This window comes from Garra rufa, chromosome 2 (assembly GCF_049309525.1).
Source record: "Garra rufa chromosome 2, GarRuf1.0, whole genome shotgun sequence".
NCBI classification, from domain to species: domain Eukaryota; kingdom Metazoa; phylum Chordata; class Actinopteri; order Cypriniformes; family Cyprinidae; genus Garra; species Garra rufa.
This window is the reverse complement of record NC_133362.1, coordinates 55,296,958-55,320,834: the sequence shown is the minus strand read 5'-3', so window position 1 is coordinate 55,320,834 and position 23,877 is coordinate 55,296,958. Positions and strand designations below refer to the sequence as shown.

Genomic DNA, 23,877 nt, shown 5'->3' with positions numbered 1-23,877 from the left:
AGATTTATAGATAGATAGATAGAAAGATAGATGAGTTTAAATGAGTTTGATCGGATTAGAAATAGTAGATAGAAGGGAAGCCTGATTGAGCCTCAAAGGATTCTGGCAGTTTAAATTTGAATTTTGACAGTTGGAGTTTGAACATTCCGTCAATGTAAGTCAATGAGATTTTATTCCCAGTTTTAATCAGGATTTTTAGGAAAACCGTAAGTCCGATTAGTTAGAAAAGATATAGCAACTCGAGTTAGACCAGTATGAAGATCTGGGCTGAGTTTGGAGTTTGTAGAGTTAAAGCTCTAGGAGGAGTAGCAGTCAGAAAATCTTTGTCTCAGAAGAAGAATAATAATAACTAGATAAAAAAGTTCGTCAAGACAAACTTTGAAGTTGGCTTGAGAAAGTCTGACCAGATAGTTTAAAATAATTTTTAAAGTTTGTAAAAGTTTTAAAAGTTTGACTTTCAGTCTGAAATAGTTTGAAGTTTTCAGCAGTTTTAAAGCTTGAAGATTGAACAGATAGATAGATAGATAGATAGATAGATAGATAGATAGATAGATAGATAGATAGATAGATAGATAGATAGATAAAAAAAGTTTGAAAAGTTTAATAAAGTTTAAAGAAGTAAAAAAAAGGTTTAAAGTAGTTTAAAAAGTTTAAAGAAGTTTAAAGAAGTTTAAAGTTTAAAAAGTTTAAAGAAGTTTTAAAAGTTTAAAAAGTTTAAAGAAGTTTAAAAAGTTTAAAAGTATAAAGTTTTGAAAGTTTAAAAGCAAGTCGCTAGTATGCTTCTAACATGTATCTAGCATGACTAGCATGTTTGCTAGAATGACTAACCAGTTGCTAAGGTACCCAGGGTGGTTGCTAGGGTGTTGCTATGCGGTTGCTAATGTACCCGGGGTTGTTGCTAGGGTGTTGCTATGCGGTTGCTAGGGTACCCATGGTGGTTGCTGAGGTGTTGCTATGCGGTTGCTAGGGTACCCATGGTGGTTGCTAAGGTGTTGCTATGCAGTTTCCATGGTAACTGGGGTGGTTGCTAAGGTGTTGCTATGTGGTTGCTAAGGTACCTAGGGTGGTTGCTAAGGTGTTGCTATGCGGTTGCTAGGGTACCTGGGGTGGTTGCTAAGGTGTTGCTATGCGGTTGCTAGGGTACCCGGAGTGGTTGCTAAGGTGTTGCTATGCAGTTGCTATGGTACCCGGGGTGGTTGCTAAGGTGTTGCTATGTGGTTGCTAAGGTACCTAGGGTGGTTGCTAAGGTGTTGCTATGTGGTTGCTAAGGTACCTAGGGTGGTTGCTAAGGTGTTGCTATGTGGTTGCTAAGGTACCTAGGGTGGTTGCTAAGGTGTTGCTATGCGGTTGCTAAGGTACCGGGGTGGTTGCTAAGGTGTTGCTATGTGGTTGCTAGGGTACCCAGGGTGGTTGCTAAGGTGTTGCTATGCGGTTGCTAGGGTACCTGGGGTGGTTGCTAAGGTGTTGCTATGCGGTTGCTAAGGTACCTAGGGTGGTTGCTAAGGTGTTGCTATGCGGTTACTAGGGTACCCAGGGTGGTTACTAGCATGTTTCTAGCATGTTGCTGGCATGATTAGCTAGTTGCTAGCATGATTTTAGCATGACTAGCAAGTCGCTAGCATGATTTTAACATGATTAGCAAGTCGCTAGCACGATTCTAGCATGACTAGCAAGTCGCTAGCAAGATTTTAGCATGACTAGCAAGTCGCTAGCATGATTTTAGCATGACTAGCAAGTCGCTAGCAAGATTTCAGCATGACTAGCAAGTCGTTAGCATGATTTCAGCATGACTAGCAAGTTACAAGCATGATCCTAGCATGACTAGCAAGTCACTAGCATGATTCTAGCATGACTAGCAAGTTACTAGCATGATTTTAGCATGACTAGCATGTCACTAGCATGATTTTAACATGACTAGCAAGTCACTAGCATGATTTTAACATGACTAGCAAGTCGCTAGCATGTCACTAACATGATTTTAGCATGACTAGCAAGTCACTAGCATGATTTTAGCAAGACTAGCAAGTCACTAGCATGATTCTAGTATGACTAGCAAGTCTCTAGCATGATTTTAGCATGACTAGCAAGTCACTAGCATGATTCTAGCATGACTAGCAAGTTACTAGCATGATTTTAGGATGACTAGCAAGTCACTAACATGATTTTAGCATGATTAGCATATTGTTTGCATGACTTAGAAAGATAGATGAGTTTGAATGAGTTTGAATGGATTAGAAATATAGTACATAGAAGGGAAGCTTGATTGAGTCTCAAAGGATTCTGGCAGTTTAAATTTGAATTTTGACAGTTGGAGTTGAACATTCCATCAATGTAAGTCAATGAGATTTTTTTCCCAGGTTTAATCGGGAATTTTAGGAAAACCGTAAGTCCGATCAGTTAGAAAAGATATAGCATATCGAGTCTGACCAGTCTGAAGATCTGGGCTGAGTTTGGAGTTTGTAGAGTTAAAGCTCTAGGAGGAGTAGCAGTCAGAAATTTTATATAGGAAGAAGAAGAATAATAATAATAATAATAAGAATAAGTTTAAATAGAATATCAGTAAGTTGGCTTTCTCAAGCCAACTTAATAATAACTAGAAGCTAAAGTTCGATGACAAACTTTAAATGTTGGCTTGGAGAAGCAAACCGGGCAGCCTTCGGGCAAAAGGGCCAGCCCAGAACACTTAGAGCTCTCTGATTGAATTGTTGCTAGTAAAAATGCTATTACGATAAGTAATGCTTAGTATATTTTAGGCTAAACAGCTTGCCATAGAGGATTTATATGTATTTTAGGTTAAAACGGCTTGCCATACAAGTGTGCAGCGCGTGCTTGAAAGCATTGCTGTGCGGTTGAGCCTAAAAGCAGAAATAAGCAAGCATTTAAGCTCTGTAATATATTACTTTACTATTATTGTGTTTAATCGCTGGAGTGTTTGTATTTAAATACCTTTAAAAGACGTGCAAATTATGTCTTTGATGCAGATGAAGACTGAGCAGTGCATTCAATGTTAGTTAGTTAAGCCAGTGAAAAAAGTCATTTGCACTCAATGTAGGTCTTTAAAATATTCTTCTATATTTATTGTGTGCAATCGCTGGAGTGTTTGTATTTAAATGCCTTTAAAAGACGTGCAGTCATGTATAATTGTCAGTCGGACATCTCGGAGCTCATGTCTTAACACACTGCTGAACACATCACTCTCTGTATGAAAAAAAAAGCTCACAAACAACTGCATTTAGCTGTTGATATTTTCTAATGGGTGGACTGAATTAAATCGCTGCAATATTGTAATTTTAAAGGCGGTCAAATTCGTGCAAATTATGTCGTTCATCTCCATGTACTCGTTTAAGGCAACCTGTATGCGGTGAAGGAAATGCTTAGGGGTTTCAATAAATTCGCTCAAACAGCTGAATTCAGGTCTTGATGTGTTCTAATGGGTATTTACAATTAAATGGCTGGAATATTGTAATTTTAAAGGCGTTATTTATATGCATTTTCCACCGAAGTCAAAGTGAAAGTATAGGTCACAGCTCGGTAACATGTTCGTTAGTGAAACCTACTGAATAGCTCATTTGCAGCTAATGTTGTTCTTTAAAATATTCTTCTATATTTATTGTGTTGGATCGCTGGAGTGTTTTTATTTAAATGCTTTTAAAAGACGTGCAGTCATAATTCTCAGTCGAGTAAGTTAGCTCCGACCCGTGAAAGCTTGTCTGTATAACACATTTGCTGAAGACAGTGCTTTAACTTTGAAATAAAACAGATCACAAAAGGCTGATTTGTTGATGTGTTCTAATGGGTGTTTACAAATAAATCGCTGAAATATATTAATTTTAAAGGCGTTCTAATTCGTGCAAATTATGTTGTTTATGAGCACATACAGAGAGAGTACATGCCGACGGCTTGTATAAGCGCTGACGGGTGCGAGCTTTTCTTTTACAAGAAATACTCACAAACCACTGAATTTAGCTGTTGATATGTTCTAATGGGTTTTTAGAGTTAAATCGCTGTAATATTTACATTTTTAAGGCGGTATTTATTTCTATTTCCACCGTTTTCAGAGTGACTGTAAGTAAGAGGTTTGAATCCCGCCTCTTCAGTCGAGAGGTATTACTGTTAGAGGGCGCATTTTTTCTCAGCCCATGTAATTCATTGGGAAATTTGTCATATTCAAAAATTAATAATAAATCAACTGTACATCTGATCAGTCCAAATAGATATAGCAACTCTTTCGGGACAAGGGCCCAGGTCTCTGCCAAGTTTGGGCCTTGTGGCTTCAAAGGCCTCGGAGGAGTAGCTGTCAGAAATTTCTTTAGGTCATAAGAATAATAATAATAATAATAAGTTTAAATAGCATAACAATATGTTGGCTTCTCCAAGCCAACATAATAATAATAAGTTTAAATAGAATATCAGTAAGTTGGCTCTCTCAAGCCAACTTAATAATAATAAGTTTAAATAGAATATCAGTAAGTTGGCTTTCTCAAGCCAACTTAATAATAATAAGTTTAAATAGAATATCAGTAAGTTGGCTCTCTCAAGCCAACTTAATAAGTTTAAATAGAATATCAGTAAGTTGGCTCTCTCAAGCCAACTTAATTAAAGAAAAACTCATAGTTAATGGTCTGTTAGGCGTAGAATAAGGTCATGCAGAGTAAGGCATTAATATGTGCTTTATAAGTACTAATAAGCAGTCAATATGCTAGTAATAATAATGTTAATAAGCAATTAGTTAATAGTGAATATGTGTACCTTAATTTAAAGTGTTACCACATTTAGAATACTTTTACATGTCTCAGGATTTACAGCAATGTAATAGTGTAAACTACAATTAAAGAGTGTTTTAGAATATGGAACATTTAAGGTCATTCTTCAAATACACATACAGAAATGAACGACAAGCATTCACATCTCTTCTGGATCTCTTAATCAATCTCATAATTAACAAATGACAGATACATAGTGTACCCTACATCATTCTCTAAAAGCCATCAGAAGGACTTCCCTTTATACTTTCCAAACTGCAGGATGTAGTCTCCCAGGACCTCCGTCCTGTCAGAGGCATCACCTCCTCTCTGATGGACCACAGCCAGAGCATTCTGCCTCACAAGGTCCTCCCTTATGGACACAGACTTGTCCAGCAGAGCAGGGTCGTCCTTAATCTGTCGGGCTTCTTCAGACGGCTCTTGGAGGAGAAATCCAAGTGGTCCCTTGCGTAACACAACACAGATTCTCCCTGGGAAGAGCAGCACTTTTTTTCTGCATCTTGATCTACCATGAAAGAAAAACAGAATTTTAGGTTTACTTATCAATACCTGAATTATCATTGGTAGTCAAGCTAATTACTTTGGTAAAGTTAGTTTGACATTCTTTAGACATTCATACCAATTAATTTATGTTTTAACATACATAAAATATATGCCCTTTACGTTGCACAAGGCTTAATTTCAAGAAAAATTTAAAAGATAAATTACCATATACATGGATTAAACAGTTTAACTACATGACATTATACTGTTCTATAAATCCCTGTTATTGCACAAGACTTCATTTTTGGAATTTGCCTTTTTTGTGTTGTATAATAATTTTACAACTTTTAATGCATGCAATAATATAAATCAATTAAAGGACAACACCATTTAATGTAAAGGTATAAAACCAGCTGTAAATTATTCAGAATATTATTCCTACAATGCACAAGGCTTGTTTTTTTTTCTGATTATACTTTTATTATTTTTATACATTGTATTGAATCCATATTTTTAATGTTTTATATATTGAACCCACCTAAATTCATTAAACTCTGCCACCATTTGAGAAACATAAAGGAATCCTTGATAAAGGAATCAAACCAACTGTAAATTCTAAAAATATTAATCCTTGTGATACACAGGGCTAATTCATCAGATTATGCCATTGGTATTTTTCTATATTGAAAGCATATGAAGAGTCAAAATAGAAAAGTCCTTAAATGCAATCTGAAATTTTCCTCTAAAATGAGCATCATATGTATTTCTGATTCTCTTAATTCATTTTCCTTACGATGCACAAGGCCTGTTTTTATATTATTATTTTGCTCTTTTGTACTGAACCCATATAAATCCATTTAACTATAACAACACAGAATTAAAACTGCAAAATAATATATCTGTATATAATATATCTGTACATTTAATAATCAGAACAAATAAGCAATTTACAATTGGTAATTTACAGTTAGTGTAACTCCTTTAGCTGAAGTTTTGTTCAAGAATAATGGATTTAAATCGGTTTGCGGTACTGTCTAAAAAAATTCAAGGTTCAGTACTGTATATAAAAAAATAAGTTTAATAATCAGAAAAATAAGCTTTGTGCATCATGCAGAATAATATTCAGAGTAATTTACAGTCGGTTTGATATCTTTAGCTTAAATGTTGTTCATGTGTAATGGATTTAAATTTGAGTCAATAAAATATATTTTAAAAATAAAAAAATATGATCTCAGTACCATACATAAAAACAATAAAGGTACAACCAGACAAAACAAGCCTTGTACGTTATAGGGAATTATATTGATTTATATTATTGCATACATTAAAAATTACAATTATGATAAACACATAAAAGGCTAATTCCAAAAATGGAGCCTTCAGTGTATGAAATAATAGAAATCCATTAAACAACAGCACCATTTGAGATAAAGCTACCAAACCATCTGTAAAAAAAAAAAAAAACTTCAAATATTATTCCTTGTCATGCGCAAGGCTTTTTTTTTTTTTTCAAAATATGTCTTTATTGTTTTTACAAACAGTACTGAATCTGTATTTTTTTATATGTTTAATATACTTTACCCACTTAAATTCATTAAACTCGACACCGTTTGAGATAAAGGTATTGTGGGATTACAAATTTAAGAATCTGTTTATAATAATGCTGACCATAGATTCTTACATAACTTTAGATTTATCTGTGATGCTAAGTACATTGAATTTAGAGGTACAGATGATAACCTTAGAAGAAGATCAAATCAGGCAGCCCAGGTGTCTGAGACATTAACCTTTTTGTTCTCAAGGTACAGTTATTCCTTTGTCTCTATGGTAATGTTAAAGTATGGGCAATACTGTCAGACTGATTGGATTAGTGCATATGCCTTTGAATGATACCTTTGTCTCAATGATAATGTGAAGGTATGGGCAATACTGTCAGACTGACTGGATTAGCACCTATGCCTTTGAATGACACTGTTATGATAATGAGATCAGGGCTGGGGAACTCTGGTAACGGGCTGATTCCTGTACTGCATTTGCATGCTTTGTTTAGATTGACTCCACCTCTATGTAATCCTCCCCCTGGAAATATATTTAAACTGTATTGTATCTGACATTAGTCAGACGACTTTTGATGACTGCAGCGAACGAACAGCTAGGATCTCAATAAAGAGAAACTTCTGCTTCAAGATATCCAAAACGTCTCCTGGTCTCTGAGAAAAGTTCACAACAGTTTTGGTGCCGTGACCCGGATAGAGTTCCAGCTTCTTCACCTGAATCCAGATTGAAACAGCAAGCTCAACAGAACATCTGCTTTCAAGACTGCATCTTTTGGAATCCAGAGCGAACTTCCAGCTGAACAAAGGTTTCCATGAATCTTCCTTTACAACAAAGGGTTGGTGAGTGCTACTCTATCCAAAAGAACCGCTAAAGACCAGTACATATAGTTATCCTCTGCGCCGTCAGAGAAGAGTTAACAGACAGCTGTAGGGTTTAGTTAACTAAGTTATCCTCTAAAGGTGTTCTTTTAGAGATGAAAGTTACCCTCTGTTTAGGCAGGGAAGATTAACATTACGTGTTAATATTGGTTATCCTCTGTTAATTCAGGGAAGTTTAGCATTACGTGCTAAAGTTGTTTATCCTCTGTTCACCCAGGGAAGTTTAACATTACGTGTTAATATTGGTTATCCTCTGTTTTAGGCAGGGAAGTTTAGCATTACGAGCTAAAGTTGTTTATCCTCTGTTCACTCAGGGAAGTTTAACATTACGTTAATATTTGTTCACCCTCTGTTTTTGGCAGGGAAGAATTGGTTATCCTCTGTTTTAGGCAGGGAAGTTTAGCATTACGTGTTAAAATTGGTTATCATCTGTTTCAGGGCAGGGAAGTTTAGCATTACGTGCTAATATCTGTTATCCTCTGTTTTAAGCAGGGAAGTTTAGCATTAAAGTGCTAAAATTTGTTATCCTCTGTGTTGGCAGAGAAGTTTAGCATAAAGTGCTAGTAGTTTGTGTTGTCCTCTGTTAATTCAGGGAAGGTTAACAATAGTTGATCTGTGTTAACAAGCGTACCCTCTGTTGATCAGAGAAGTTTTAGTGTTGTTATTGTGTGGTAACAAAGAAACTCGCAAAATGGTTAGAAAGAATGCTAGGCTGATCCCCACAACTGAAAAGGGTGGTCTCGCAACTCCTTTGTGGTCAGATAGTGAATTCAAATCACTGTTAGGAGAGCAAATGAATCTAATAGTAACTGAAAAAGTTAGACAGGAATTAACTAAGAAATATGAGATCCATCCAGACAAGACTTGGTCAGTAGATGAGTGTAAGAAAGTCCTTGGAGCATGTATTCGTAAGAACAATGTGAAAGGCATTATCTGCTGCCACAGAGAATTTGGTTTAGCGCTAGCTACACAACAGTCTCAGCGTAACTCAGAGCTAGAGGAACAGAACAAAGAACTCCGGGCTAGAATATCCGCTTTGACTAAAAAATTTAACCGCAACAAAGCTTCAGAAAAAACTGACATGAAAGTTAGTCAGCCTGATAACATTTATCCTGACTTACAAGCTTTCTTTGAAAATGATGTAGCCATCCAATCGGTAACTGATATGCCTGTGAATTCGGTGAAGGTTTGTGGTGCTAGAAGACGATCCCAGGGAATTGAAGGAATTGAAAATGTTCCTCCCAACTCTTCTGTTGTTCAGGTACAAGCAATTGCAAGAATGCTTGGACCTAAAGATATAGAGAGATTGTCCCAGAGCTTACCTTCAGCACGCACAAGTTTTTCTGAATTCAGAAGAGCACTGATTAGCAAAATGCGTCTCTACGACATGTCGTTAGCAGAAGTCACACAGCTGATGTCACAAATTCTAACTGAATCTGAATTCAACAGTTTTGAGTCTGCTGTTACTTCTGCACTACAACATGCCAGTAGAGCCGATTTGAGAGAAGGTGTTATGAAAATTCTAAAGAATATCTTGGGACCCAAAATAGACTGGTCCAGAATCACTAACTGTGTACAAAGGAAAGAGGAAACTGTGAGTGAATACACTGAAAAGTTTTGTCAGTCAGCTGTAGCTTACAGCGGAATAGTTGATGATCCTGAAAGTGTGTTAGATGACAAGGGACCCCTAGTCCGCATCTGGTCAGATGGCCTTGTAGCTGAGTACAGAAAAGCCTTGCCATTCTTAGATTTAACTTGGTCTAACAAAACTATCAGAAATAATCTAGACACATTAGCTACTTGGGAAAGAGATGCTGATGTTAAGGCAAAAGTGAGAGTAGCAGCAGCTACATTTAACACAACAAACCAAGAAAATAAATGGACAAAAAAAGAAGGTAAATGCCATTATTGTGGAAAATTAGGACATTGGGAGAAAGAGTGTAGGAAGAAGTTGCAAGATAATAGAAGAAATACTATGCATAATTCTGCTCCTTCTCAGCCAGCCTACAACCCTGAAGTAGTTCCACCAATGTCCACTGAAACGTTAGGACAGCTAGCTCAAGCTCTTCTAAGAGCACAAAAAGAGCAGGAAAAAAACTAATTGTTGGGGCTGTGAGTAGCTACCTTTCCCCTGTAATACATCACAATGACAAACGAATTTTTGTGAAAGGTAGCATACAAGAGAAAGAGATTGACTTTTTGCTTGATACAGGTGCAGAAATTACAGTAGTTCCTACAAAATTGGCTAAAGATTTAAACATTCCATTCAAGAAAACTAAACTTTGTTTAACTGGTGTAGTAGGTGAAGATTCTGTTTTGTTTGAAACCCCTCCCATAGAGATACAATTAGGCCCAAAAACTCTGACTACAAAATTGCTGTGTGCTCCATTGAATACAGGTGCAATTCTAGGCATGGATCTACTGAGACAAGTACATCTAACTTTAGACATGTCCTCAGAATCTGCTAGCATAAAAATTGCTTCAGCACAAGTTTCTACCAGTAATGCAATCACTCCTGAGTATGCTTTCTTACAGAATCACCCAATTTGGGCTAAAGACAAGGATGATTGCGGGTTTCTCACAGGTGTGGAACCAGTCAAATTAATAGGAACCGCCCCTCCTGTTACCAAACAATATCCGATCAGTAAGGAAGCTATTCAGGGAGTCAAAAGCATTGTAGAAAAATTGCTGAAACAAGGAGTGCTCGTTAAAACCAACAGTCCCTGTAATTCACCTATATGGCCCATCAAGAAAGCCAATGGGACATGGAGACTCACAATAGACTACAGAGTAGCCAATAAACATATTGAAAAAATCACCCCCCTAGTAGCAGATCCATCTACAATTTGTAATGGCTTACCATTAGATTGTAAGATTTTTTCAGTAATTGATATGTCTAATGGATTCTTTTCGGTACCATTGCATTCTGACAGCCAGCCATGGTTAGCTTTCACGGTTGACTATGAGCAATACCAGTGGACACGTGTTCCACAGGGATTTCAAAATTCGCCGACAATCTATCATCAGGCTCTCAGACGTGATTTGTGTGACCCAGAATGCCCAGTCAAACAGTCCACTATGATTCACTATGTTGATGATATTTTGTTTGCCTCAACAGATCATGAGGTACACAAAACTGAATTGGCAGAATTGTTAGACTATTTGCAGAAAAAAGGACACAAATGTAGTTTTCACAAAGCTCAAATTGCTAAAAATCAAGTCACATTTCTGGGTCAAACAATTGGTACAGGAAATAGATCTATTACACAGGATCGAGCCACTTCAGTCAAAGCAATACCTCCGCCTACTACCATTAAAGCACTAAGATCATTTTTAGGAACAGCAGGTTACTGTAGACCTTGGATTGAGGACTATGCCTCGATTGCTCAGCCACTCTATGACTTGTTGAAAGGTCAGGTTAGAGATTCCGATACAGTTTGTATGGAAGAAATTCATCTCAAAGCTTTCAATGATTTGAAGAGAGCACTATGTCAAGCGCCAGCATTAGGAATTGCACAATCTGATAGGCCCTTTGTGCTTTATGTTCATGAACACTTAGGCTTTATGACTGCATGTCTAATGCAAGATCATGGGGGCAATTTACGCCCAATTCATTACTATTCTGGTAAACTTGACATAGTCACTCAAGGTATGGGCCCATGTCTCAGAGCAGTGCAGGCAGTTCATCTAGCTCTTCAGGCTTCTTCAGGAATGGTGTTAGGACAGACTGTAAATGTAAGATGCCCTCATGCAGTGTCCGCACTAATGAATCAAGCAAAAGTCACTTCTGTAACATCCTCTCGTTGGGGAAATTGGCTGACATCCCTCACAGCCCCGAACATTGTTTTACAGCGGGCACCAATCACGAACCCATCCTCATGTATGATGTCTGCAATGACTGAAGTTGTTTTAGAGGATGAAGGAGAAATTACTCATGATTGTGTTACGCTCACATACACACCTACAAGTGAAATGAAAGAAACTCCCATAGATAATGCAGAATTGGAGTTGTTTGTTGATGGTTCAGCTCAAGTTATTGAAGGTAACAGACGAGCAGGTTATGCAGTAACTTCTCCCACTGAAGTTGTAGCTTCAGGTCGTCTTCCAGATCATTTTTCAGCTCAAGCTGCTGAACTAGTAGCCTTAACTAGAGCATGCACGCTAGCGTCAGGATCAATTGCAAATATCTACACTGATTCCAGGTATGCTTTTGGGGTAATTCATGATTTTGGTATAATTTGGCAAAGTAGACAGTTTTTAACTTCTGCTGGATCCCCCATTAAGCATGCTGGATTAGTGAAGGATTTAATGTTTGCCATGAAACTTCCAAAGAAATTAGCTGTGATCAAAGTGAAAGCACATCTCACAGCTAATACTACGGAAGCTAAAGGAAATGCTCTTGCTGATGTAGCTGCTAAACAGGCTTGTTCATATGCAAATATACAGGTGTGTTCAGGTAGTACAGCACAGAAGACAATTCTGCCCCCTGAATCAATCATTGATCTGTACAAAGATGTTCCTTTATATGAAGCATGGACGTGGTTAGACAAAGGAGCCACAGTGGATTCATTTGGTTGCTGGACCAAAGGGGGAAAGTATATTGCTCCCGAATCTCTGCTGCCATATTTGGCTCAACAAATACACAATTTGGGTCACAGTGGTTCAGCAACAATGAATCACAGGTTCTCAAATCAATGGTGGAATCCAAAATTCAGAAATGTAGCCACTGAAACAGTCAAGAGATGCGTTACATGTCAAAAAAATAATGATGTGCCAGCAACAACTACGGCAGCAACACACACCCCAGCTCCACCAGGACCTTTTCGCCACCTGCAAGTTGATTACATATCATTGCCTCCGTGTAAGGGAAAAACTGACGTTTTGATAGTTATAGACAAGTTCTCAAGATGGATAGAAGCTTATCCAACAGGGCGTGCCACAGCTGCACACACTGCTAAATGTCTTGTCTCTGATTTCATTCCAAGATGGGGATTACCAGATAGCATTGACTCAGATCAAGGTACCCACTTCACGGGACAGGTAGTCAAGGAAGTGTCAAAAATGTTGAAAATTAAGTGGAATCTTCACTGCCCCTACAGGCCACAGGCGTCAGCGCAAGTCGAACGCGCAAACAGATCAATCAAATCCAGGCTAAGCAAAATGCATCAAGAAGGAGTATTATGGGTCGAAGCACTGCCAGCGGTACTGTGTAGTATGAGAGCTTCACCTAACAGATCCGTAGGTCTAAGTCCTCATGAGATTATTACAGGACGCCCAATGCAGATGCCAGGTGTGATTGATCTCAGAAATGCTGATGTGCACATTGCCTCAGATGCCCTGATCACTTACTGTGAAAACCTTACAAAGGCAGTACAGAGTTCCAGAGAAAGAGTCGAGTCATGTTGGCAGAATCCACCAGAAGGTGGACACACGATTGTCCCAGGTCAGTGGGTTATGATAAAATCATTCAGAAACAAACCATTAGAGCCTAAGTGGCACGGACCACATCAAGTGATGTTGATTACAGCAGCTGCAGTTTTGTGTCAGGGAAGGAAAACCTGGACTCATGCGTCACACTGTAAGGTTGTTCCCCCACCTACAGGGATAGGATAGGACACACAGACCAGTGAGGAGCCCAGGGAAGAACCGAATGCAATAAGCTTTCGGGGGTTAAACCCTGCGGTGAAGATTTTCCTCATAGGCCTTCCCCATCCACTAGTCCATCCTTACCTCACTGTTTCTTTAGGTGTCACGGAAATTAAGAACTAGGGAAAGAAGGAACAACAAGACTAGACTCAGATTGAACAGAGGATACAACTCTATTGTTTGCTGTCTTTTACAGAAAATACTGCTCTGTCGTCTTTTGTTTTTCTTTCTTAATCTGTGCAGATACCCCTGGATGGCTATCCTGAGACCTAAACACATCGACCCCCCTCACCTGTGTATAAATCCACAAACTATAAAGAACAACTAGACTCACGGCCAAACCAACTGTCACGGAAGACAGAACATAAAAAAAAAAAACACAACGCAGAGAATCACATGAGAGAACTTCAGTCATTCATCAACATGATCAAGATTGCCATTCTAGTAATCACCATGAACATCGCACAAGCTATAGACTCCAGAAACAACATATTCTTAGAACTGATGAATATGTCAAGAAATGCCTTGTTTGCTGGAAAGAACGTTTGCATGCCACACGCACCGTCTGTAGGAGCAGGAAATTCAGCTCCTACCCCAAACAAAGAAGATGGCTGCATCCCCGGACTCACTTGTGCACAAACGTGGTGGTCAAGAACTCTTGGAGCCTTAATCCCGTTTTATGGTGTCATGCAGGCCCTGGATCAAGTCAGAAGCTTATCGAATTCTGTACAGAAACTAGCTAATGATACAGCTTTGGCAATAGGTAATATCACGGACACTCTCACTTCTCACAAGATAATGATCCTACAGAACAGAGTGGCCTTGGATTACATTCTTGCAACGCAAGGAGGAGCCTGCACCATTATTGGCCCTGAATGCTGCACTGGGTTAATGGATCCAACAGAGAACTTGAACAAAATCCAACAAGACATTCTTGATCTTTCAGCAAAATTACACCAGATGACTGAAGATAGTTCTTCATGGTTTGGAAACTTGTTAGGGAAACCCTGGCTATGGATCAAGGAAATAGCAGTTCTGCTATTGATTCTCCTACTGGTGTACTATCTATGCGTCCACAGTATCAAGTGTTTCATTCAGCAAATGACCCACGACCATCACAAGGAAATTACTGGTCCAACCAGAAAAGACTATTACCCGTAAGAACTTAACGGGCCCTAGCTGCATGTTTGTTTCTGTGTCAACATGCCGTTACAAACAATCACCACAGAGCAAGTACTATGTGCCTGTAACAATCAAAGGTTACAAGAACGAACTTTTAAATGTTTAAATTTGTATTATGTGAGAGTTATTAGAACTCTCAAAGGGGGAACTGTGGGATTACAAATTTAAGAATCTGTTTATAATAATGCTGACCATAGATTCTTACATAACTTTAGATTTATCTGTGATGCTAAGTACATTGAATTTAGAGGTACAGATGATAACCTTAGAAGAAGATCAAATCAGGCAGCCCAGGTGTCTGAGACATTAACCTTTTTGTTCTCAAGGTACAGTTATTCCTTTGTCTCTATGGTAATGTTAAAGTATGGGCAATACTGTCAGACTGATTGGATTAGTGCATATGCCTTTGAATGATACCTTTGTCTCAATGATAATGTGAAGGTATGGGCAATACTGTCAGACTGACTGGATTAGCACCTATGCCTTTGAATGACACTGTTATGATAATGAGATCAGGGCTGGGGAACTCTGGTAACGGGCTGATTCCTGTACTGCATTTGCATGCTTTGTTTAGATTGACTCCACCTCTATGTAATCCTCCCCCTGGAAATATATTTAAACTGTATTGTATCTGACATTAGTCAGACGACTTTTGATGACTGCAGCGAACGAACAGCTAGGATCTCAATAAAGAGAAACTTCTGCTTCAAGATATCCAAAACGTCTCCTGGTCTCTGAGAAAAGTTCACAACAGTATCAAACCAACTGTAAAAATCTCTAAATATTATTCCGTCATTCACAAGGTTTGTTTTTCTGAATATTCCTTTTATTATTAGTACCGTATATAAAAACAAGCCTTGTGCATGACAGGGAATAATATTTAGAGATGTTTACAGCTGGTTTGATAACTTTATCTCAAATGGTGTCAGAGTTTAATGAATTTAAGTGAGTACAGTATATTAAACATCAAAAATATGGATTTAGTACTGTATATAAACACAATAAAGGGATATTCTGAAAGAAAACAAGCCTTGTGCATGACAGGGAATAATATTTAGAGATTTTTACAGATGGTTTGGTAGCTTTATCTAAAACGGTGATGTTGTTTAATGAGTTTCTATTATTTCACACATTGAAAGTTGTATAATTATTATAAAACCCATAAATTTGTTTCTACAATTAGGCTATTAAGCCTTGTTCAACGTAAAGGACATATATTAAAGTCTACCTTACTTAATTTGGCCTAAAAACATAACAGGCACAAACTATTTACCACAGTAAGCTACCTTAGCCAGTGCAATGTGTAATTGGTCAGGCAGTAGGACAGTATCTGTGAGTTATCAACACATCACTACTGAAATCTATGCTATACGTAGACTATGTAACATCACCAAATGAAAACCATTCACGTAAATGTAAAAAAAAAACATATTCATTATTTAGCTCGTATTTACCACAAGCCAAACGAGTAAGGTAACTAAACGGACAATTTAACCGAATGACATAAAAACTGTACACATGAATATATAAAACGATCATGTTCATTCATAACTTTGCTGCAAATCAACCTTTGATTATATAATAGTAAATAAAAGCCAACAGCGTAAAGTTTAATGGAGCAAAGCGGGCGTTTTCGCTCAACAACTAATTGGATATCATTATTAACAGCACCAAAAAACGTAAGCTAGGTAATATACATAAATAAAGTAACTTACCTTTGATAGACGTGCTGAATAAAATGAACGAAGCCTGTAGGAAAATGGCGATTTGAAACTTCCCGGGGGTGACGAAACACGGAAGAGCGCCACGAGAGCGTCAGTGGACAAAAGAATATTGCATCCGTAGTGGTTTAGCACTACCATTGAGAATGAATGGGAAACGGTGTAAGGTCGTTTAGCTAAACAATTCCCGGCTGCCGCGCGCAAGAACGGGGTTCGATTCCCTGACGGGGAGACCTAGTTCTTTGCTGCTGTTGAACGACTCATCCAAAAGCTTTTGGGGCAGACAGAGGTCACAGAAGGAGTTCTGCCTCAAGGACAACCACAGCCGTAAATAATGCGTTGGCCGGGAATTGAACCCGGGTCAACTGTTTGGAAGGCAGCTATGCTCACCACTATAACACCAACGCAGGCGCTTGGTGCCGGATTTACGCGGTCAGAAAAGAATGCTCGAATCCGGGTCACGGCAGCCCTTTGCCGTTGAGCGACGGGGACGTCCAGCTCCTTTTTGCCACCTCACACTTCAGTTGGATTTTGCGCCTGAAGCTCGGTGGCATCCTGTGCTGCCCGCCTCCAGCCAAGAGAGCAGGCGGTCCCCAGGCAGGCGTAGTCGTGGCCGAGAGGTTAAGGCAATGGACTTGAAATCCATTGGGGCCTCCCCGCGCAGGTTCAAACCCTGCTGACTACGGGCGGGCATTTGCCCTTTCACCTTTAGCTTTTTGAGACGGTGGTTGGGCCTTCCAAGGCCTTTGGGCTTTGCTCTCACTGACGTAATTGCGTGCGGCCTTTATCCCGTAGCTCCTGTGGCAAGTGAGCTTCTGCTAGGCGGCTTGTGGAGAAAGTGTTCTTATATAAAACGTAAGAGCCGCACAAAGCACAAGAGCCCGGAAAGCTCAGTCGGTAGAGCATCAGACTTTTAATCTGAGGGTCCAAGGTTCCAGTCCCTGTTCAGGCGAAGGGCCATCTTCTTGTCGGCGGCCTTAGCTTGTTGTCGTGCCAGTCCAGCTCTGCCGTGTGGCGGCGTATGCTTAAAGATGTGACAGAGTTCACATACAGTGTTTGCTATGCTTCCCCTTCAGGAATGTTTCGTTGCTTGTGGTGGGCTGTTTTCCCCTTTAGGAGTTTTACGCTAGGCGAGTTCAGCAAAGCGGAAGCCAGTTCATGGCTTTTTCACCCAACTTTGAGGTCTACAACGGGACAGAGGACATCGGGGCCGAGTGGTTAAGGCGAAAGACTAGAAATCCATTGGGGCCTCCCCGTGCAGGTTCGAATCCTGCCTACTACGCCGTTCAACGGCGCTGAGGAGAAGCGGCCGGGCCCTTTTCTTCCGCGTCCCTAGCACGGATTTGTGTGCCCTCTCTCAAACGGAAATAAAACACGCCGCTGGCCCTTTTTGCATTTGGATGGCCAGCACCACCAGGCGTGCGCCAGTGGCGCGCCGTGATCGTATAGTGGTTAGTACTCTGCGTTGTGGCTGCAGCAGCCCAGGCTCGAATCCGGATCACAGCATGCTTTTTGTGCACTGAGCTCCTTTCTGCCACCTCCATTTTTTGTACGGGTGCGGTGCCAGTTATACTATACCAACAACACAGGAAGCAGACGCTGGCTTTCCGGGTCAAAAAAGAAGGCTCGACGCGCATGAGTCACTGATAGGGCCAAAAGAGCTGAAGCCATCTTTGTTTGAGCCCGTCATGGACGAGAGAGCGCTGTCTTTCCATGCTGGCTAAAGAAATTTGAAGTTGCGAAGCTGGAAGCGCAAAGGCTGCAAACACAGTCCATGACGAGGCACGCTTCGTTCCACTGCACGCTGGCGGGTGGCCAGATTGACTCTGCTCTTGACACTCTAGTGTAGCTCTGCTGTGAGCAGAGCCCCCAAAAATACAGGTCACTCGCAAAGGTTCCCCTCCACGGAAATCTTTAGTAAAAGGCAAAAGATTTATGCGCTGATGAAGAGAAACTCGAGATGTGTCTCTACGCCCTTGGACCTGTGCGCACACTGTGGTAAACCACTACGCTCACCAAGGGTAATCTAGGGCAGTGTTTTTCAACCACTGTGCCGCGGTACACTAGAGTGCCGTGAGAGATCGTCAGGTGTGCCCGGGGAAATTATTCAATTTCACCTAAAACAGGCCCAGGTTTCACACTGAGTGGGTAGAAATTTGTTTGATTCCTATTCAAGACACTTTGATAAGAATGACTGTATATTGTTAATTGCACTTTTTATTTGACAGAAAAAGGAATATCAGGGCTCAAAATTGTCGCATATGCTCCCAAAATTGAATCTGCGCGACCTCTAAATATATTTGGGAGCATTTTTTGCGAGAAATTGTTGTGGTGCGACTTGTTTTCATTTCTTTACACTCTTTAAATTCTTAGCTTAAATTCAGATTTGAGATATTAGCCGTCAATCACTCCGTCACTGACACTGCACTCCGCTGAAACCGAACGTTTTTTTTTGCTCCAATTCTCTCTCTCCCTCTCTCTCTCTCTCTCTCTCTCTCTCAACCTCCGTTTCGGATTTGCACAAACTGCATTGCAATTAAGGGTGTGTGATGTAACTTGATTGTGATTTTTGACCATTAAAATCTCTTCACAATATGCTTATGAAGAAATATAGTAGGCCTATAGTGCACATTCTGTCAGATGTAATTCTGGCGCCTCCGCCTCAGTATATAATGTACAACGAGGCATACATTCACATCAGACTTTTTGAAATCCCGTTTGTGGTCCCCCACTTTCAAGTTCTTTTGTTAAATTAATGTGTTAAAGCACGCTCAGCACCACCGACAGTTTCGTGAGATCGTTAAAACGAAACCGAAAGCAAAACGCGCACGCGCATTCAAAGGCAATTTTGATACATGGGGTTTAGAGAGCGACTCCCCAATGTGCGCAAATTAGGCTACATAACATATCTAGGCTGTTATTAGTATATGTGGGTTGTAATAGGTTCATAGGTTGTGTATTTGTCAATAGCTCTGCATCATGTTTGAAAAATGTGGTCTCTATTTGCACTTTTAAATTGAGAGAGTAGCCTGCTTTGATTATGGCAGTTATTGTTTGCACTTAATAGGATTAAGAAAGAATTGTGTAGTTTATTTTTTGTTATTTCTAACATTGATTGTTTAAAAATGCAGTGGCTGCCTCTAATTTAAATGGCTCTACCTATAATAGAGAAAATAAACATGCATGTACTCATATTTTAAATATATTCTTGTCCCTTCCTTAAGGTTTAAAATAAATATTTTTTAAAAAGCCTTTTAGATTCTAGAGTCAGCCCATTTGCTTGTAAAGCATCAGCAATCAGAATCAGCCATGAAGAATTTAGTTTGGTGCATTACTAAAAAGATATGCTGGGATGAGTGCTGGCTGATCTGCTCAATTGACAGTTGTGGTGCTCCTTAATATTCAGTGAGTGCTCCTAAAATTTTTTCTGGTGCTCCTAACTTTTTGAAGTAGACCAAGCAAAAAAGTTAATTTCGAACCCTGAATATTAAAGATCATAAAATACTTTTTTCTTTTTTTATTTGATTCCTGTTCAAGACACTTCGATAAGAATGGCTGTATATTAGTAATATAGGCTACAGAAATACATTTTTTTACAGTTTCGATTGTTGGTGTGCCTTGTGATTTTTCTTCAATTAAAAATGTACCTTGGCTCAAAAAAGGTTGAAAAACACTGCATTAGATCACCTAAAACGGCTTAATATGCTTAAAAATGCACTGTCCACGGAAAGCCTGTGAAGGCCCTGTTAAATAAGTTACAGGTGGGATGTTCCCTCTTGTGTGGTCCGCTTCTGTGGTCAAACATCAATTAATTCACTAAAGAACTTATTGAGGTGGCTCCCCCCATCCTCCTGAAGGACCCTGAGGTGTTAAACCCTCAGAATTCCACTGACCACGAACAGCCTGTTTTTTTATAATGAGATAGATTGTACGTGGGACATCTCAGCCTCTGGACGTGCAATCAAGCTGAAAACCGCGTTCCTGCGCTAGTCTGGACATTCCCAGCTCCTGTGGTGAATTTCAAGAAGTTTGGAGAAACTTGAAAATCTGGCTGGAAAAACCTCAAAGGGGAGTTTTTTTTTTGGCAAAATTTTCAAGTTTCTCCAATCTTCTTCAAATTCTCACCGTCATTAGGGCATGTCCAGGCCAGCGCAGGAACGCAGGTTTCAGCTTGATAGCACGTCCAGAAGCTGAGATCTGGATGTCCCACGTATAATCTATCCCATTATAAAAAATAGGCTGTTCGTGGTCAGTAGAATTCTGAGGATTGAGCACCTCTGGGTGCTTCAGGAGGAGGCTAGGAGCCAGCCAATAGCTTTCTTGGTGGATTCTTTGATGTCTGACCTCAAAAACGGACCGCACAAGAGGGAAAGTCCCACCTGTAACTTACTTGACTGGGCCTCCCAACTTATTCAATGGAAGTTTTACAGGTGTCTCGCGGTCAAGGGGGTCTTTTTCAGCCAATCGAGCAGATACGGACACGGAATTTTGGGGGCCGCCCCGGGGGACCGTGACGTGCCGTATATGTCGATTATGGGCCGATCGGCCACCGTCCACGAAGCGCCTATAAAAAGTCAATGGAATAAGTTGCGCTTGTCGCCGCCCCCCTTCGGCCCCTGGGTGTCTGAGGGGCCCCAAATTTCGCCGAACGCGGTGTCACGTGGCCCTCGACGGCATACCGAGTCGGCAATTTTTTGCTACGAAAAACAGCCCTCGTGCTCTGCTGTCCACGAAACAACTGTGAAACTGCATGGGATAAGTGGTATGTGGGATGCTCTGCCATTCGGCCCCAAACTTGGCCTGCCGGTAGTCACTGGGGACCAGAAAGACCCTAGTTGGTCTCAGGCATGCAAAACATCGTTAAAACCACTTGAATCATTATATAAAAGGGCCATAAAAATTCATGATAAAAAACCTCGACTGTACCATCATTGTAAAGTACAAAGTAAATATAACTTTTTGAGTTTCGAAAATCTTATTAAATATAATCAAATTTCTGTCCTGTTTAAAATAATCCATAACATCGCTGCTCCCCCTTTGAAAAAATTTTTCACACTCAATTCGGAGAGAATTTCCAGAACTACACGGTCGACAGTCAGAGGAGAGTGCAGCGTTGCAAGATGTAAAACGGCATTTGGTCAACAATCTTTCTTTTATAAAGCAGCGAGCCTTTGGAACACTCTTCCAAATGAAATTATTTCATGTACAAACTATTGCACTTTTACATGCTTGACCAAACAGTGGTTATTATCAAAGCAAATCTGTATGCACTAAATGACTGTGATATGAACGTTTTAAATTGTGAGTGAGTGAATGAATGATAGAATGTACTTTTATGATGTGAATTTTCTATGCATTTTTCTGTATATATTTGATAAACTTTTGTAAGCATAACAACAACCTGTCCAGGGACTGCAGGTGGAAATTAGCATTTTTGCTATAACCTGGCACATGACATCTTTTCTTATTTTAGACTAATGTTGTTTGTGCACTGTCCCTGATCAAATAAATAAATAAAACTAAAAAACTAAAACAGGGATGGAGAAAGCCGAATCGCGTATGGATCATGCCGAACTGCCGAAACACGCACTTAGGAAGGAAGCAGAAATTTCAAACTCTGGACCGCAACTCGGGACGCCCTCGGCTACCCTCGTGTCGAATTTCGAGGTCCTGCGATCTTTTGGGACCGATTTAGAGTGACCTCTCTCTGGGACAAAAATAGGTGTTTAGCGGGCACGAAAGGCACCTCGCGGCCATGCCCATACGGTCGACCGGCCACGATAGTGGAAAGATGAAGTTTAGGTGGTTAGGAGTCAAAATAGGCACTCTGCAGGCTTCGAGGAAGACCGTGGCGAAGCTTAGGTGGTTAGGGGTCAAAACAGGCACTCTGCGGCACCGGGGAAGACCTTGGTGAAGTTTAGGTGGTTAGGGGTCAAAATAGGCACTCTGTGGGCTTTGAGGAAGACTATGGTGAAGTTTAGGTGATTAGTGGGCGAAATAGGCATTTTGCGGCACTGGGGAAGGCTGTGGTGAAGTTTAGGTGGTTAGTGGGCGAAATAGGCGTCCGTGGCACTGAGGAAGACTATGGTAAAGTTTAGGTGATTAGTGGGCGAAATAGGCATTTCGCGGCACTGGGGAAGGCTGTGGTGAAGTTTAGGTGGTTAGTGGGCGAAATAGGCGTTCCGTGGCACTGAGGAAGGCTGTGAGGAAGACTAGGCGGTTAGGTGCATCCAAAGGCCTTTTGTGGCCTTCCTCGTGGCGCCAGGGTGCCCCTACAGGCGTCCGTCCGGAGCCTATGGCCAATTTGGTGGACTCACCAGCTTTTTCTTCTGCCGGGCGGCTTGTGGAGAAAGTGTTCTTATATAAAACGTAAGAGACGCTCAAAGCACAAGAGCCTGGATAGCTCAGTCGGTAGAGCATCAGACTTTTAATCTGAGGGTCCAGGGTTCAAGTCCCTGTTCAGGCGAAGGGCCGTCTTCTTGTCGGCGGCCTCAGCTTGGTGTCGTGCCGGTCCAGCTCTGCCGTGTGGCGGCATACGCTTAAAGATGTGACAGACTTCACATACAGTGTTTGCTATGCTTCCCCTTCATGAATGTTTCTTTGCTTGAGGTGGGCTGTTTTCCCCTTTAGGAGTTTTACGCTAGGCGAGTTGAGCAAAGCGGTAGCTAGTTCACGGCTTTTTCACCCAACTTTGAGGTCGACAATGGGACAGAAGACATCGTAGTCGTGGCCGAGTGGTTAAGGCGATGGACTAGAAATCCATTGGGGTCTCCCCGCGCAGATTCGAATCCTGCCGACTACGCTGTTCACTGGTGCTGAGGAGAAGCGGCCGGGCTCTTTTCTTCCGTGTTCCTCGCACGGATTTGTGTGCCCTCTCTCCAACAGGAATAAAACACGCCGCTGACCCTTTTTGCATTGGGACGGCCGGCACCACCAGGCGTGAGCCAGTGGCACGCCGTGATCGTATAGTGGTTAGTACTCTGCGTTGTGGCCGCAGCAACCCCGGTTCGAATCCGGGTCATGGCAGGCTTTTTGTGCACTGAGCTCCTTTCTGCCACCTCCATTTTTCGTACGGGTGCCAGTTATACTATACCAACAACGCAGGCAGCAGACGCTGGCTTTCGGGGTCAAAATAGAAGGCTCGAAACGCACGAGTCACTGATAGGGCCAAAAGAGCTGAAGCCATCTTTGTTTGAGCCCGTCATGGACGAGAGAGCGCTGTCTTTCCATGCTGGCTAAAGAAATTTGAAGTTGCGAAGCTGGAAGCGCAAAGGCTGCAAACACAGTCCATGACGAAGCACGCTTCGTTCCACTGCACGCTGGCGGGTGGCCAGATTGACTCTGCTCTTGACACTCTAGTGTAGCTCTGCTGTGAGCAGAGCCCCCAAAAATACAGGTCACTCGCAAAGGTTCCCCTCCACGGAAATCTTTAGTAAAAGGCAAAAGATTTATGCGCTGATGAAGAGAAACTCGAGATGTGTCTCTACGCCCGTGGACCTGTGCGCACACTGTGGTAAACCACTACGCTCACCAAGGGTAATCTAGGGTGCCGACACCTGCCAACATGATTTTCGTCACCCCCCTCACTCCAAATGGGAGGAGTTACGAAAGTCCCTTCCCTCACCCAGTATTCACAAACCCGATCAA

The 23,877-nt window shown here is 40.9% G+C and overlaps 6 non-coding genes across 6 annotated transcripts; 4 read left to right on the top strand and 2 right to left on the bottom strand.

Moving 5' to 3' along the window:
* The first annotated feature begins 16,833 nt into the window (after positions 1-16,833).
* trnas-uga (transfer RNA serine (anticodon UGA)) lies at positions 16,834-16,915 on the top strand. Its single transcript has one exon. It is a non-coding gene; the product is annotated as a tRNA-Ser (tRNA).
* A 1,162-nt stretch (positions 16,916-18,077) lies between these two features.
* On the bottom strand, positions 18,078-18,192 carry LOC141327232 (U5 spliceosomal RNA). The gene has a single exon (XR_012354539.1). It is a non-coding gene; the product is annotated as a U5 spliceosomal RNA (small nuclear RNA).
* Positions 18,193-22,623: 4,431 nt separating this feature from the next.
* trnak-uuu (transfer RNA lysine (anticodon UUU)) lies at positions 22,624-22,696 on the top strand. Its single transcript has one exon. It is a non-coding gene; the product is annotated as a tRNA-Lys (tRNA).
* Positions 22,697-22,950: 254 nt separating this feature from the next.
* Positions 22,951-23,032, top strand: trnas-aga (transfer RNA serine (anticodon AGA)). Its single transcript has one exon. It is a non-coding gene; the product is annotated as a tRNA-Ser (tRNA).
* Positions 23,033-23,184: 152 nt separating this feature from the next.
* trnah-gug (transfer RNA histidin (anticodon GUG)) lies at positions 23,185-23,256 on the top strand. Its single transcript has one exon. It is a non-coding gene; the product is annotated as a tRNA-His (tRNA).
* Positions 23,257-23,592: 336 nt separating this feature from the next.
* LOC141327230 (U5 spliceosomal RNA) lies at positions 23,593-23,707 on the bottom strand. Its single transcript, XR_012354538.1, has one exon. It is a non-coding gene; the product is annotated as a U5 spliceosomal RNA (small nuclear RNA).
* Positions 23,708-23,877: the final 170 nt, after the last annotated feature.